We start from the raw sequence: 15154 nt of genomic DNA, 5'->3' as shown, positions 1-15154 counted from the left end.
ACCATCTGTTGAGCATTTACTGTATTCCAGGCACTGAACTAAGTGCTTTGTTCATAGTTATGCTTCTGACCAATTATATGGGTTACATTTTAATATTTCCCAATTTTAAGATGAGGAAACTGAGGCACCAAGAATTTAAGAAACTTCTCCAGTGCCATCTAGCTGGTAAGTGGTGGAGCCAAAGTTGGAATCTCTGTGGTCTGTCTCCAGAGACTTCACTGTGAGATAGAGTATATGGTAGTTCTTAGGAGAAGAATTTTCAGAGCCAGCCAGACCCAATTTCAAGTCTTGGTTCCATTACCTACAACTGTAGGGCTTTCTGGAAATTCCTCTGTAAGCTTCTTTAAACATTGATTTTCTTATGTCTAGAGTAAGGGAAATGATTTCAGCTACCTTGAGGTTTATTATGTAAATCACAGGAGTTAATGCACGTGCAGCATTTATTACCATGCCCAACTTAAGCTCTACAGTCAAAAATTTTTAGCCATGTGAAATAAATAACAATGTAGGAAAAGTGCCAATCCATTAAACCAATTAAGTAAATTTCTGTTATTAATTCAGAAATAATAATAAATCTTTAGTTTTCCTATTATCCTGGGTTCCCCACTTCTTCCAAAGGGCCTGGTATAAAATGGCTCCCAACAAATAATTCTGATGCTTCTCATGAAAGTTGCCAAACATGAAATATTTCTTCTCTATAAAAGATGCTTTGTTCTACCCTGCCATGTATATATTAATAATCTCTGTTGGGGGGTGGTTCAAAATAAGAGGAAACTGTCTTTCCTGCCAAAGACAATCTGAAGAAGCCTAAGATGAATATGCATACAACACCGTAAATGAATTGAGGGCAACAGATCCTGGGAGACAAAGAGTAAACATGGCTACAACATTCCCCTTTGTGTATTTTCCAGCCACGTTCTTCTGAACTAAGTGATGTCTACAACCACAACTACAGGCTTCCCAAACACAAAGTCTCCTCCCAACAAAGGACTCTAATCACACAGAGAATCTGAGTAAATACTTGGATCCAGAAGCCTGAATAACAGCCCTTCCCCAAGCTTGTCAGTGGGTGCAAATACACTCAATGGCCATTGATCTGATTCAAAGGAATGTGGTATGGCAACCAATGATGTGTCCAATTTTTAATTCCACCTCCCATAGTTCATCTTGAGAGGAGATACACTCAGCTAGGCAAGTTGGCAGCAAATTGGAACTTCAAAGCTGCTTGTTTAAAAGTACATTATTGAGAGGTTGCAGTTTGGACTAGTAGAAGAGCTTCTTCTCTAGCCTTATTTACTATGCGGTTAACATTACTGTAAACAAGTTATAAAGAATGTAAGAGTTCAGCCCCCATATTAAGCGTGTTTGAAAAAGCATGTTTCTCTTTGTGTAATCAATGATTTATGTCTTTCTCCCTCTCTATACTGTGAGATCCCCAAGAGATGGTGTCCTTTGCTTTTCTCTTTATCCTCAAGAACTAAATAAATGTTTCTCGAATGAATAAATGAATAGATATAAACCTGTCTGTGACATTCCCTTTACAGGGCACTTCACATATAGTGAAACTCAACTTGGCCCATACTTAATTGTTAGGATGAGAGTGAAAGTAGGTCCTTGGAACAAACCACACAATTCCTATTTGCTAGATGCTTGCATTCAAAGAGAATCAATATTGCAAATGAAAAGCTAACATAGAAATGAAACTACCGTGTAAAAGACCTGCTAAATAAATGTGGGTGCTGAAATGGAGCACAATGACAAATGGATGTGCTGCTAGGGAAAGTGCTTTCAGGACAGGGTAAACAGATCTGATTTCTCATCTCTGTAGGCATCGTCACGGAGAGCACCTGGTGCACATGTGGTCAAACAAAATCTTCAGACAGGAAAATAAAAGAAATAGCACACCAAAATTCAATGAGTAAGGGAGGTAAGTGTATTATATGCTCATTTTTGAGTATATTGCAAAAGATCGTATTAATAGATGGAAGGATTAGGATTAAGACTGTGTGTTTATCCAGAGCCTGGAAAGGCTTCAAAAAAAAGATGAGGTTAAGGTGCAATCCATTAAAATAGAAGCAGCAAATGATTGTTCAACCTTATGTTGAACATCAGTCATAAGTAAATATACCATCTGAGGCTTTAAATTTTAAACCCAGGGCTCAGTTCACTACCCTCGGATGTAGAGTCTGGCATTGTACGCTTGGCGCTTGAGGCTAGAGCTTAGCATATTTAAAAAAGCAATTTATTGATAAGGATTAATTTCGTGTTGTGTGACAGAAACCCAGCTAGTTTAGACAAAAAGGGAAAAGCATCAGGCAGAACTAATTCTGGATGTTTAAAGAGACACTGTTGGATTCATAGAACTCCTCTCTCCAATGCCTGGTTCTAGCAACTGAAGATTATTGTTTCTACTTATAGTCTTTTAGAAAGTTTGATTTGAAAGTCATGTTGGACAATTTCTTTGTTGTTCTTGGCTCTATCTTTCTTCTGAAGCATCGGATGCCTCAGCCTCAGTGTGTGGTGCAAGAATTTTTGAAAATGAAAACTACATGTGGTCATGTTTCAGAACTATTATCTTATTACACTGATTGGTGACAGACTTGGGTTTCTGCTGACATTTGTAAGTCAAAATGGAACAGGAATGTTCTTCTAGTAGTAATTAGTATTCATGAAATATGAGTAGTTTCAGTAACTTCAACGTAAATTAATAGTATTTAACTTAAGCGTGTAAAATACTAACCCTCTCTTCATCCTCTTCCATCTGATACCAGCTGAGGTTGAATGTATGTGTATCTTCCCCTTGGACATGTCAAGTAATCATCTACTTCAAGAGCTTGTAGATAATGGGTAATCTCAACAATTTCTTAACACATTTACGCAAGCTTATATGAATAATAAAAGTGAATTTTGAGGAAACAGTGGGGGGGGTGGATAGAAACTTCAGGGTTGAAATATACATGTCAAGAGTTCCTTGACTTAGTTCCTGCTTCCCACTATAGTGTCCTCTCTAAAGACACACTCAAGCTTCCTTTCCCTAAAACTCCCCTGACCCTGCCACATACACAAAGACCAAGAACTCAAAATAACTTTAAAACTAAACTGCAGCTTATCTATTTCCAGCTTCTGGGAATATTTTCTTTGTCTAAGACAAATGGGGCTGAAATAATTGTTGACATCTGCTTCGCCACCTGAAACTTAATGAAACCATCATCATCTCTCTCTCACTGTTGCTTTCTGACTGGGGACTTTATTCGCCTATCTGAGTACTGTTCCCCTCTCCTCCTATTTCCACCTGCCTCATTAGTACTCATTTTAATACATTAATTTGGGCACTGAAACTTCCACAGAACAACAGGACAAGAAATGAGAATTTGGCTGGGGAGGTGGCAAAGAGTTTTCCTTTGTTTTATTGGAGATAAAGTTCCCATAGATAAAAAGCCTGTTGGTGAGGGCAGAAACATGAATAGCCTTAATTCTCCAGTGGTTCACAACCTCAGAGAATCAAATGGCGGAAATAGGAGGGTGATTAATGATTTCACTGAAATCCAGCAGAGCCATAATAGAGGAATATCTGCAAGCCCTGGAATTGAGTTAGATGCCATGTGTACCACTATGCCTTCCAGTTATAATGAGTTGTACCAAAGCTAAGCCACAGTCCCTGTGTGTTGGAAAACATTGAGTCTGGATTATTTTTCCCTCATCCCATGAGGAGTAAACTGATAAAAAAGAACAGACATCAACAACAGCTGGGGTGTTGCTCAACTTGTAAAACGATTTCAGAATAAAAGAAATATTACGTAATTGTTACAACTCAAAAAATAGAAATCTCTTTAAACAAGTAATCCCTGGAATTAGAAAAAAGTTGAGAAAAAAATTAGTGTCCACAGTAACATATGTAAAGATTTGGCACCTATAAAACAGGAGTAGAAAGCAATGAAAAAAGAGTAAGTTGCAAAGAAAAAAAAACGAACAGATAAACTCAAAAGTCTACAGTTAAAAGTGAAGATGGAGTTGAGTGGATCAGAAAGGATTACATAGCAGTTAATAATATAAAGCAGATTGAAATCAATATTGGCAACAGAGTGGAATATCAATATAAAATTAACAATGGGAATAGTAATATGGAGGCAAATTTAATGATTTCTCCCATAATGCAAAGGCGAAAGTTAAACAGTTTTAAATATTAGGAAAAAGAGTGCTTATAGAGGAAATACAACAAAGAGGAACTTTGAAAAGTAGATATTTATGAGGAATAAACAGTTGAAACAGAAGTGACATTAAGAGATATAGCTAAGGAAAGCACTTCTTAGCATACAGATTAAAAGGGCTTACTATGTTTGAGGAAAAGTTGACAAAATGCCAAATCATGGAAATATATTTTAATTGTAAAGGTAAATAAAAAATATCAAAGGTTTCAGACATTAAATATAAAGACATATAAAGGACTACAAATCAGCAAATTATAATGCAGAAGATAATAGAGCAATATATACAGAATGTTGAGAGAAGAACTTTGTTAGTGAAGAATTTGAAATGTGAGTTTGGTTAATGGCCAAGTAATAAAGAGGCATAAATATATTATTCTTAAGTATATAAAGTCTTAGAAAATGTCACTCATTTATCTTTTGTATCAGTTAGTGATTGCTGTTCAATAAATCATCCTAAAATTTAGTCCCTTAAAGCCTCAAGCATTAATTATTCCTTATAACTCTACTGCTCAGCTGGGCAGTTCTGTGGAGTTGGGCTTGTCTTAGCTGATTGGTTAGACTGGCTCATGCATCGACAGTCAGCTAATGGGTTGGCTGAGGAGTAGGATGTCTAGCTGACTGACAATTGACTGGCTATGAGGTAATACCTTTGTGGTGAGGGACCCACATATATTTCATCGTTCAGCAGCCTACTTTGGCTTATTCAACTGGTGGTTTTTGGGTTCCAAGAGTGGAAGTACACAGACCTTTTGAGGCCTAGGCTTAGACTGACACATCGCTTCTACCATATTGAGTTGGTTAGAGCAAGTCACAAGGCTCAAGGGTAGGGAGATAGATAGGGAAGACCTGCAAAATTGCAGGAGTCACAGATATAGGGAAGGCATGAAAAATTGAGGGCATTTTTGAAATCTATTCCACATACATTCTTACAAAAAAAGTACTTGGAGAAATTTTGATACACACTTAAGAAATCAAGAATGGGGGGAGGAGTATAAAGAACTGGCAGTAAGCATTGAACTCCATTTAACTATAAATGAATGTCAAATATGGTTATGAAACTGGATAAAATATAAAAATCATTCTTAAAGAGAAAGTATGTACTATGAAAGACTCAAGCTCTGTATTATCCTTTAAAATTGTTTTGGAAACGTAACTTTCATAGATCACTGTGGATAGTCAAGGAAAGAGAAATAAGACTCATTTAAGACAATGGAGTATAGGAGCTAGGAGGAGACAAGTTATATGAGAGAACCTCATGTTCTCCCTTAGTTTGATGGGCTTCAACCATCTCCTAGAGCATGTATGTCTTTATGGCCTCAGAACACTCTCCTTCCTCTACCCTCTCACCTTTGCATCAGTGAAAATGGCATATATCAGGTCAAGAGTGGTCCAGGAAAGTCCTCAGCAACAGCTGTGATGTTGCTCAACATGAACAGAGCTCTCTGTAAATTTAATCAGATCTCTATAGGGAATGATCATGGGAAGCTGGTAATCAAGGATGGCTTGAGAGCTAGTGGGGCACCAAACTATAAATTGCATGCTTCACTTGGTGTTGAGGTGGCAAAGGCAAAGGCAGCATGGGCGTAATTGAGAATTAGATAACCCAGCACAACAGACAGCAGAAAGTGTGTTTCCCTAATGAGGGTGACATTTAACCAACTGAATGCGTGTCATCTCTGTTAGCATACTCTGCTATGGGCAATCTTTTATAACAGAATTCTGAGTAGTTGTGACTGCAGCAAATGTGGTCAAAGGGAAGTGGATACGGAGATTGATTTGGAATTCTGGCAGTTCAATATTCAGGGCATTATTAAATTTGAGGAAATAAGTAACAGTATATATGATCTCGCTAATTAGGCTGGGTCTTAGCCTGGTTCTTCTAAAAATGAAGAAGCTAAGTTAAGGATTGAAAGGACCAATACTTTATTTGGGAAACACAAGCCAAGGATAGGAGATCAAGGAAAAGCTGAAGTGAAGCAAGGAAAGAAGCAAAGCAAAGCAGGGGTTGTAGCTTCACAAAGAGTGAGAGGAGACATAGCAGGTCATAGAACAAGGTGTTACCTTGGCAGACAGGTATTATTTGAAAGGTCGGAAAAGAGGAGCTGCACTTTGGATAGTCCATGGAAGGGAGAAGGGGGAGAGAACATATCTGCTAAGCTCCCTCCTGCTCCTTGTTTCCCATTGGCCAAGGCTCAGCTATGCTTCCAGGATTCACCATCCTGCAGGTAAATACTCAGGAAGCTAAGGTACCATACCTGTGGCATGTCATTTCATCTGAGTCCAGAAATAGACCATATGGCATTTATGGCATGGATAAGCTCAGGAAGGCAGGCAGCACCACTGGAAGAAAGGAAACAGCCAAAGGAATCTAAGGAATGCCTACAAGGTTTCAGCCCACTCGTGTGGTTAGGGTTAGTGTCATGTGGACACTTAATACTAGGGTTTCAAGTGACCTCATAGATAACCTTCTGACCCACTGCAGTGGCAGGGTCAGAGTGCTACAGGATGGTGGCAACGATGATGGAGGGATAGGGGTTGACCACATCTGTGGGAACCTGAACGACTAGGAAACAGAGAATTCCTACTTTGACTTCTTATCATTATCAGTATCATCACCAATATCAGAACTAGATCTGTCCCTCCAGCTGGAAAACCAAGAAGCTTGCAGACCTGTCCTCTGGTCAGAGTTTTTTTAGTCCAGTCAAGATTAGCATCAGTGATTTTGCTGCCAGGAGTATAGTGTTCCCAGGCCTAGCTTCTGCCATGTCTTCCTTGCCAGTGATGAGAAGCTATTAATGAAAGGGCTTCTAGGTCTCCTGTTTTCACCAATAAGCATGAGGCTTTGGGCTGCGAACTTACGTTGTCAGGCAGTACTCTCCTGACAAGACCACCCTTTCCTGATTCTTAACATAATGCAGGTATAGATATTAAAGTATAAATCCTTCAGCATTTATCAAATCCAGTCTTTATTAGTAATTTCTTGACTTCTGGCACCAGATTTCCTTTTCTGCTTTTAAGTTAATCTAAGTAGAATAAACAAAAGAAAAGAAAAGAAAAGAAAAGAAAAGAAAAGAAAAGAAAAGAAAACCCTGACAATTCTAATTGTTGGGAGTCAGGGGTGTAGTTGTGGTGAGTTTTCCTTCACCTGCTTACGCTGTGGTCTTCTTCAGAAGTCCCCCCACCCCCGCCCAAGGTATTCTGTCCTATCATTTGAAATACAACTTTTACCTTGAATTAAATTCCTATGTATATGAGGGTCTGTTCTTGAAATCTCTACTCTGTCCCACTGATATGCTTCCTCATTCTTATGCCATCGCTTCACCATCTTATGATAGTTTTAATGGAAATTTCAGTATCCTGTAGGGTAAGTCACCACTTCTTGTTGTTTATTCACATAACAAAAAGTTCTTCATATTCTTGCTCAGAATGTTGGGAATCAGATGTCAAGTTCAATGATCAATACAGACTAATTGGAGAGACGTTATACTTTTACAATAGTAAATCTGTCCATACAGGGAAAATTGTTGGAGGAGGTCGTCTAGGGGATGTGAGCCCCTGTTGACTGGTGAGCTGCCCCAGGGCAATCGAAGTCTCCTCACCTCCTTCCCTGTCCTTAGATTGTAATTCTTCCCACCATTCCCACGCTAGGAGCTGTTCCAAGGACCTAGTCTTGAGAGAGTAAGGTGTTCTTGAGACCATTTGGTCTGAATATGTGACTGAACCCAGTCAAAGCCTCTGTATAAACTCAAGATTCTGGCAGGCAGGTGTGGAAATATACTTATCTGTGGCCACCTAGCACAAATCTCACATGTAAGTTCCCTTGCTTTTTAAACTTGCCACCTACCAATCCGGAGGAGTCTGCCTCGTTCTTTAGTCTCTCCTTGCCCTCCATGTTCGGGGGCCAATTTGTGAACCAACAGACACATTATGTCCCTTTGTTTATTCAAGTTTTCTTTTATATCCTCAAGTGGGGTTTTGCAGTTCATTTCCCTAAGGCTTTGCACATTCGTATTAGCTTTCTGCCTAATTAGTTCCTGGGCTTTGTTGCTATAGTGAATTGGATCTTTTTTAAAAATTAAATTTGCTAATCTATCATTGTTGGGTTATAAGAAATCTGTTGATATTTTTTGTTGGTGATCTTATCTGGCCATTTTACTAATACTTTTCTACTTGATTTACCTCACTTACCTAGGTCAAAGATTGTCTTCAAAGATGGTCGTTTCATCACTTATTTTTTTAATGATCATTTTAACTTTTACTTACAGATTTTTCCTTGGACCTGCAATTAGTGTTGACTAATAATAGTTCTAATGGGCATCCTTGTCTTGTTCCTTGTGGAGATACTTTTAATATTATACAACTAAGTTTACAATTTCCTGTAGGTTTCTTGTTGGTGGCCTTTAACAAATTAGGCTAGTTTTCTTCAGTTAGCTTATTAAAGGTTTTCATTAGGAAGTGCGTGAAATTTTATTGAATTTTTTGGGGCATCTGTTGACAAGATGCTTTGATTGGCTTCACCTTTTTATTTTTTAGATTTCCTAATGACAAACAATTCTTAACATTCATAAGATACATGCTATTCAGTTGTAAAGTCATTTTCTCTTAATTCTCTTTTGAATTTGATTTGTTGAGGTCTTGTTTAGGAGTTTTGTTTCTCTGTTTATAAGAAAATGATTTTTTTCTTCTGTTTTGGTATTAGGATTATGGTAACTTTGAACTGTTACACTGGAAAAGGTAAAGCAAAGGAAACACACAAATGTAGGCAAAATACATTATCAAATAAGTAAGAAATCAAAATCTGAAAGCGTAATACTTTATGGCTGAATTAACCAATATGAACTTGACATAATAAAAGCAAATGACTGTATTAGAGGAAAAAAGTACAGATGATTTTAAAATAAAGAGCACATTATATATGTATATGTATAATACATATAAAGTGATGTGCTATGGTGGAGCATATGCTCAGAGAAATATTTACAGTCATATGTGTTATTATCATTTGAAAACAGCAAGTGAAAACAGATGAATAAGGCATTCAATTCAAGAAGTTGGAATATGATGGTAAAACAAACATGAAAAAAGTAGAATTATAATTAATATAAATGCAGAAGTTAATGAATTGTAAAACAGAAAATTTGTAGCATTGGTAAGTAATTTAAGAGTTAGTTTTCAGAGAAACAAAAACATGAAATAGAAACATCACTGCCAGTTAGTTTAAGAAAAATAGACAAAAAGTCAAAATTAAAAAGAGTGCTCTAATGCCAGAAATGGGCAACTTAAAAAATTATGAGGTTTGTACAACTTTCTTTATGCCCATAAATATGAAAATCTAGTTAAAATAGATAATTTTCTGAGAAATTATGTATAACCAAAGCCAAATAACATGAAATTGATAAGCTGAAGATATATCTAAGAAAAAACTTTAAAAAATTATCAAACAAGTGACAAAAACAAAAACACTGTAGGTTTAGATGTTCTTAACAACTTGAATTATTTCAGACTTTGAAGATATGAACTGTTACACAATATAGAAAAAAGTGAAAAGCTCTCCAATTCACTTTTAAATCTAAGAAAACCCTAACAAATTCAGTAAAATATAACATAGAGAAGGAAAAGAGAACAAACTCACTTTGTTTTAAATACTAAATTTACCAGTAAACTAGAATAATTTACCAAGATCAAATTAATTTTATTTTGGGCATATAAGGATGATTTGATTTAAAAACTAGTAATAAAGCATATTACATTAATAAATTAAAGGAAGAAAATTTAATATTTCAAGTTTCTGATTAGAATGAGTCTCTGAGTAAACTAGAAGTGCAAGAACTTTTTAAAGGATGATAATGAATATTATTCTGTAAAACTCTATGTCATATACTTAATGAAATCCCAGAAGCACTTTTGTTATAATCAGGAGTGAGCTAATAATGTCTACTATTAACCACTTTTATTTAATGTTGCCCTAGAACTTCTAGGTATAGGTACAGAAAAAAATAGGCATTATTATTTTTAGATGGTATTTTTTTTCTACAGACATAATACAAGATAATCCATTAAAAAGCCATTAGCAGTAGTGAAAAAATTTAAATGACTGTTAACAAATAGCATTTTTATTAACTAGTAACTATCAGATAGAAAAAAATATAAAAAAGATACCATTCAGACAAATGCCGGAGAGGCTGTGGAGAAAAGGGAACCCTCCTACACTGCTGGTGGGAATGCAGTTTGGTGCAGCCACTGTGGAAAACAGTATGGAGATTCCTCAAAAGACTAGGAATAGACTTACCATATATGACCCAGGAATCCTGCTCCTGGGCATATATCCAGAAGGAACCCTACTTCAGGATGACACCTGCACCCCAATGTTCATAGCAGCACTATTTACAATAGCCAAGACGTGGAGACAGCCTAAATGTCCATCAACGGATGACTGGATAAAGCTGTGGGTTTTGAGGTCCCACCCGACTATGGGTCTCTGCACCAGGGATGGGGTTTCTGGTAGATTGTGTCCCAGCCTCTCCTATCTGCCTGGATGTGGGCCTTCTGTGGTTCACCTGAGGTGATGCATAGGAATCACTGAGCCAGTTTTTAGGGGTTTTTTTTTTTCCTCCAGAAAAAGTTGTTCCATATTTAGCTGTTGATTTGGTGTGTTTGTTGGGGGAGGTGAGGTCAGGATCCTCTTACATTGCCATCTTGAACAGGAACCCAAAACCCACATAAAAGAATATTTTAGCAGTATGATTCTAACACCTTTCTGAATAAACAAAAATACAGGGATAGATAATAAAGTTTTGAAGTGGGAGCATGGAGGAAATACTTGCTGATCCAGACGGTGAATATTATTATAAAGTCACAATAATTAGAAATAGGATGCTGAGTGATATACAACTGTAAATAAATATATTTGTTTTATATATTATAGATATTATTTATGTATCATATGATATTATATACATATGTATGCACATACATACACACAAATAATAAAGGTGGCTTCATAAAGGAAGGATTACTCAGTAAATCGTATTAAGGGCATAGCACAGTATACAATAAATGGGAACTGAAAGAAAAGAAAAGAAAACAAAGGTGGACCAGCCGTGTCACTGCAGGGAAGGGCACGCACTTTCAGGAAGACCTGCACTGGGAAGGTGAGTACAGAGTCGGAGGCGTTTGCACAGATGGGGGAGTTGAGAGGCACACATTTCTAAGTAGGAGAGTTGCTCCATAGTCAGGGAGAAGAGGTGTCAGGATTCAGAACCCCGCCCCGGGCTTGGAAATAATAAGTGATTGACAGTTTAGTCAGAGCAGAAACTGAGGCATAGAAGGCTTGGTATTGGGGATTAGAACTTGTTTCTTCACGGCTCATTAATACATTCACCAGTGTAGTTTAAGACACCTCTGGCTTAAATCTCTGCTCTGCTATTTACTGATGATAACATGGTTGAGTTACTCAGTCACTCTGAGCTTCAGTTTCCTTATGTGCAAGGTGACAATGACTCATACACACACAGAGAGAGACACGTATTCCTTAAACAATGCCTGGCAAATAGTGAGTTCTCTATAAATATTAGTTAATAGTGTTCACCATCATCATCGTTATTACTAATATTGAGCTCCTTCTATGGGGCAGGTATGGCAACTATGGAGATGTAGTCCTTAAGCAGCTCGCATTCTGGTGTGGGAAGATGGGTTCTTTCAGTTCCCTGTGCAGAATGCTATTGTGTCAGCATTCTGTGTGAGCCCAGGGACTACTTGTTTTGGAGGTGACGTGTGAGCTGGGTCTTGTGATAGGACCTGAAGAAAAAAGTGGTGCTGGGAGATGGGGAAGGAGGTGATTTCAACAAGAGAGGGAATTCTGGACCCGCACTGGTGGTCAAAGAGCACGGTGAGTTCAAGAACAGTAATGTTTAAAACAAGATTGTACTGTGTAGCACAGGGAAATATATACAGGATCTTGTGGTGGCTCACGGCGAAAGAGAATGTGACAATGAATGTATATATGTTCATGTATAACTGGAAAATTGTGCTCTACACTGGAATTTGACACAACATTGTAATATGACTATAACTCAATTAAAAATATTAAAAAAAAAAAAAGAACAGTGATGTTTCTTGTTGCGAGGAGCCAGAGAAAATAAACTTGGACAGATTTTTTTTCAAGGTTCTTAGTGACAAGGGAGAGGAGTCTATGCCTGAGGTGACAGATGGTGGGGAGTCACTGCAGCTTCTTGGGCAAGGGATGAGGATGACAATAATTTTCTTCAAGATGCTTATTCTGACAGTAGTGTACAACATGCACTGGGCTGAAGAAAAATGATGGTCAGGGGAACCATGAGAGCATCGCTTAACAATCTCGGAGTCAAATGCTGAGGAAAAGAAACGGCACGAGCCTTTGCAGAGGAAGCAACTGCTGGGTAAGTATAGACTGACTGGACTCAAAGAAGAGAAAAGAATCTAGAGTGGATCCAAAGCTGCTAGGAGATGAGAAAGGTAGATTTTTATTAAGTGAATTGGAAGTGGTTGGGAAGGCACATTGAGCCAAAGGTAGATTTCTCCAAATCAAACAGATGGAAAGCGGGGGAGATGTGGTTTTTCAAAATGAAGAGATATTTCCACTACTGAGAAGAAGGGAGGCTGGGAAGGGAAAAGTAATAGGATGAGTTTTGAAGAAGAAAGAGCCCCCACTGTGGTTGGACCACATATTGGAACTTATAAAGAAAATGTCTCTGTTAGATCGTGGCCATCTGGGTCTGTGTGCTCAGCTGAAGGAGATGATCTTAGCAGCTCACACATCCTAGGTGAGAGCCAGGGGGCTGAACCGATGGGAGACCCTGACTTTGAGGAAGAGCAGGTGGCCATGAGGACACATAGTTCCTAGCACAAGTCACAGGCTACTGCTTGGAATGAAAGCTCCCTCTAGCCAAGCACTCCCACCCCTGCGTTTGTAAGTATCCCTGCCTTGGCCACCTGCTCTCTGCTTCCTCCACCCCGTGAATGGGGTGGATTGTTGTCGGGGTTTCTTCCAGCCCTAGGACATCTTGAGCCCATGAGGTTGACATGAGAGAGGTGATACTAAAGTAGAAAATACCTGATAAGTGGAATGATTCTAAACCTATCCAAAGGGGCTGTATTTTGTGGCATAAGAGACCAGATCTGATCCTGCAGCCACGGGGCTCTTTTCGGTTAGCTGGGACCAAGTGTATGACTAGACTCTATGCCCTCTGGTTTTGCGGTAACTGGCTCTGCTTGGTGTGTGAGGAACACAAGGACCAACACTGCCAAGGGAGGATAGGTGTGTGCCTCTGTGATTGCTCCTCTCGACATCAGTGTGACCTCACTGGTCCTTGGATTTGGGCTTTTGGCTGGAGATTTTTAGTCTTTTAAGGCATTTTCTGTGTGATTTTAGAAAACCAGTTACAGGAGAAACCTGTGCTATTTTCCCTCTGTCAAATGAAAACTATTACCTTTGTGAAATGTACTCTCAACTTTATTCCCTCCACTTTGCAGGGTGTAACAGAACATCCTCTGAAGTGACAGAAGGAAACGAGTCTCACTAATGGCTCCTTGTGCCTCAGGGAACTGACTTGCCTGTCTCTGTCTTCTTTTAAATTCTGGAAGGGTTTTCTTCTCTTAACAGCAAACTGCCTCGTTTTTTGTGTGTGTGTGTGTGTGTGTATGGACCAGATACTTCAGTTATATGCCAAGTGAATTTTTTTTTACATCCTGGAAGAAAGAAGCTGTATTTTTATTTATTCAATTAACAAATTATACAGTTTTTAAAGCTTATTTTCCATTTACAGTTATTACAAAATATTGGCTACACTACCCATGTTGTACAAGGAAAATATATTTTTAAATAAGGTTATTGTAAGTGTTGCTTGAATGTAGCGATGGAGGTTTTTTTGGCAACATGTATATTTATAATGCACATTTAGGAAGAAATAAGGAGATGAACTATAAACTAGCAGTACACACGATCACGCTGTTAACAGAGATTGTGTCGATTATCAGCAGCTGCCCAGCTAACTAGTGGGCAGCCCAGCCCAGCCCTAGTTTGCTGTCTGGTTAGCTGCAGTTTCCCCTCCCTTACTTAGTCTGGTGAACTAGACACTTCAGAAAACGGCATGTTGAGTTTCACTTACCTGCTCAGACACTTTCACACAATCCAAACAGGGAAAAGATGGGGACTCAAGTGATTCACAAGTGCTGGAATTCTAGCTGGTTTGGGGGGAAACTGATGCGGGCTCAGACAACCTCTCAGACACCACAGGCTTCCCCTGTGCCGCCCCCGCTCACCAACCCCAGTTAGAACGGCTGCCCCGCTACGTGTAAGGGCCGTGCTTTGGGAGTTGCCAAGCACTAAGCGTCAGTTGTAAACTGACTGGCCAATATATCTGGCATATAAGTATAGGGGAGAATAAACATCTCCATTCCAGGTATTCAGTTAGGATAAGCTGATGAGCACATTTTCAGAAAACTGTGAAGAGGAGAGATTTCCCTTGGACTTGGAAGGGGAATAGAGGTCTATGTAACCAGAAAAGGGCAGGCGGGGATGCCCTGCTGGGGTGTAGTGTGTGGGGGTCAGGACTGAGGAGACTTTCCTGTGCCAAATGTGTCTACACCCTGAATCAGCTGGAGCTGAAGGGGTCACCCAGGCTGGGGCAGTGCTCGTCTCCACTGTGACCAGAGTGTACTCCCTGCATCTTGTTACGATGGAGACCCAGAACCACTTTGGTACAACTGTGTGTGTTCCCATGGATGACTGAGGTTGAATTCTCTCCCTATGGTATTATTTTGGGTGTAAGATGGGAGCTTAGAGTTGCAGTGAACTTGTTTGTGCTCATAAACACTTTGTCAGATTAGTGCTTTTGTTTCTATTAGAAGAACATAAACAACTCAGTGATAATATTGATGTTTCTGTTGAAAAACCTGAAACATACAGG

Source organism: Camelus bactrianus, chromosome 6 (assembly GCF_048773025.1).
Source record: "Camelus bactrianus isolate YW-2024 breed Bactrian camel chromosome 6, ASM4877302v1, whole genome shotgun sequence".
Taxonomy (NCBI): Eukaryota; Metazoa; Chordata; class Mammalia; order Artiodactyla; family Camelidae; genus Camelus; species Camelus bactrianus.
The sequence above is the reverse complement of the archived record's forward strand: the minus strand, read 5'-3'. Positions refer to the sequence as shown.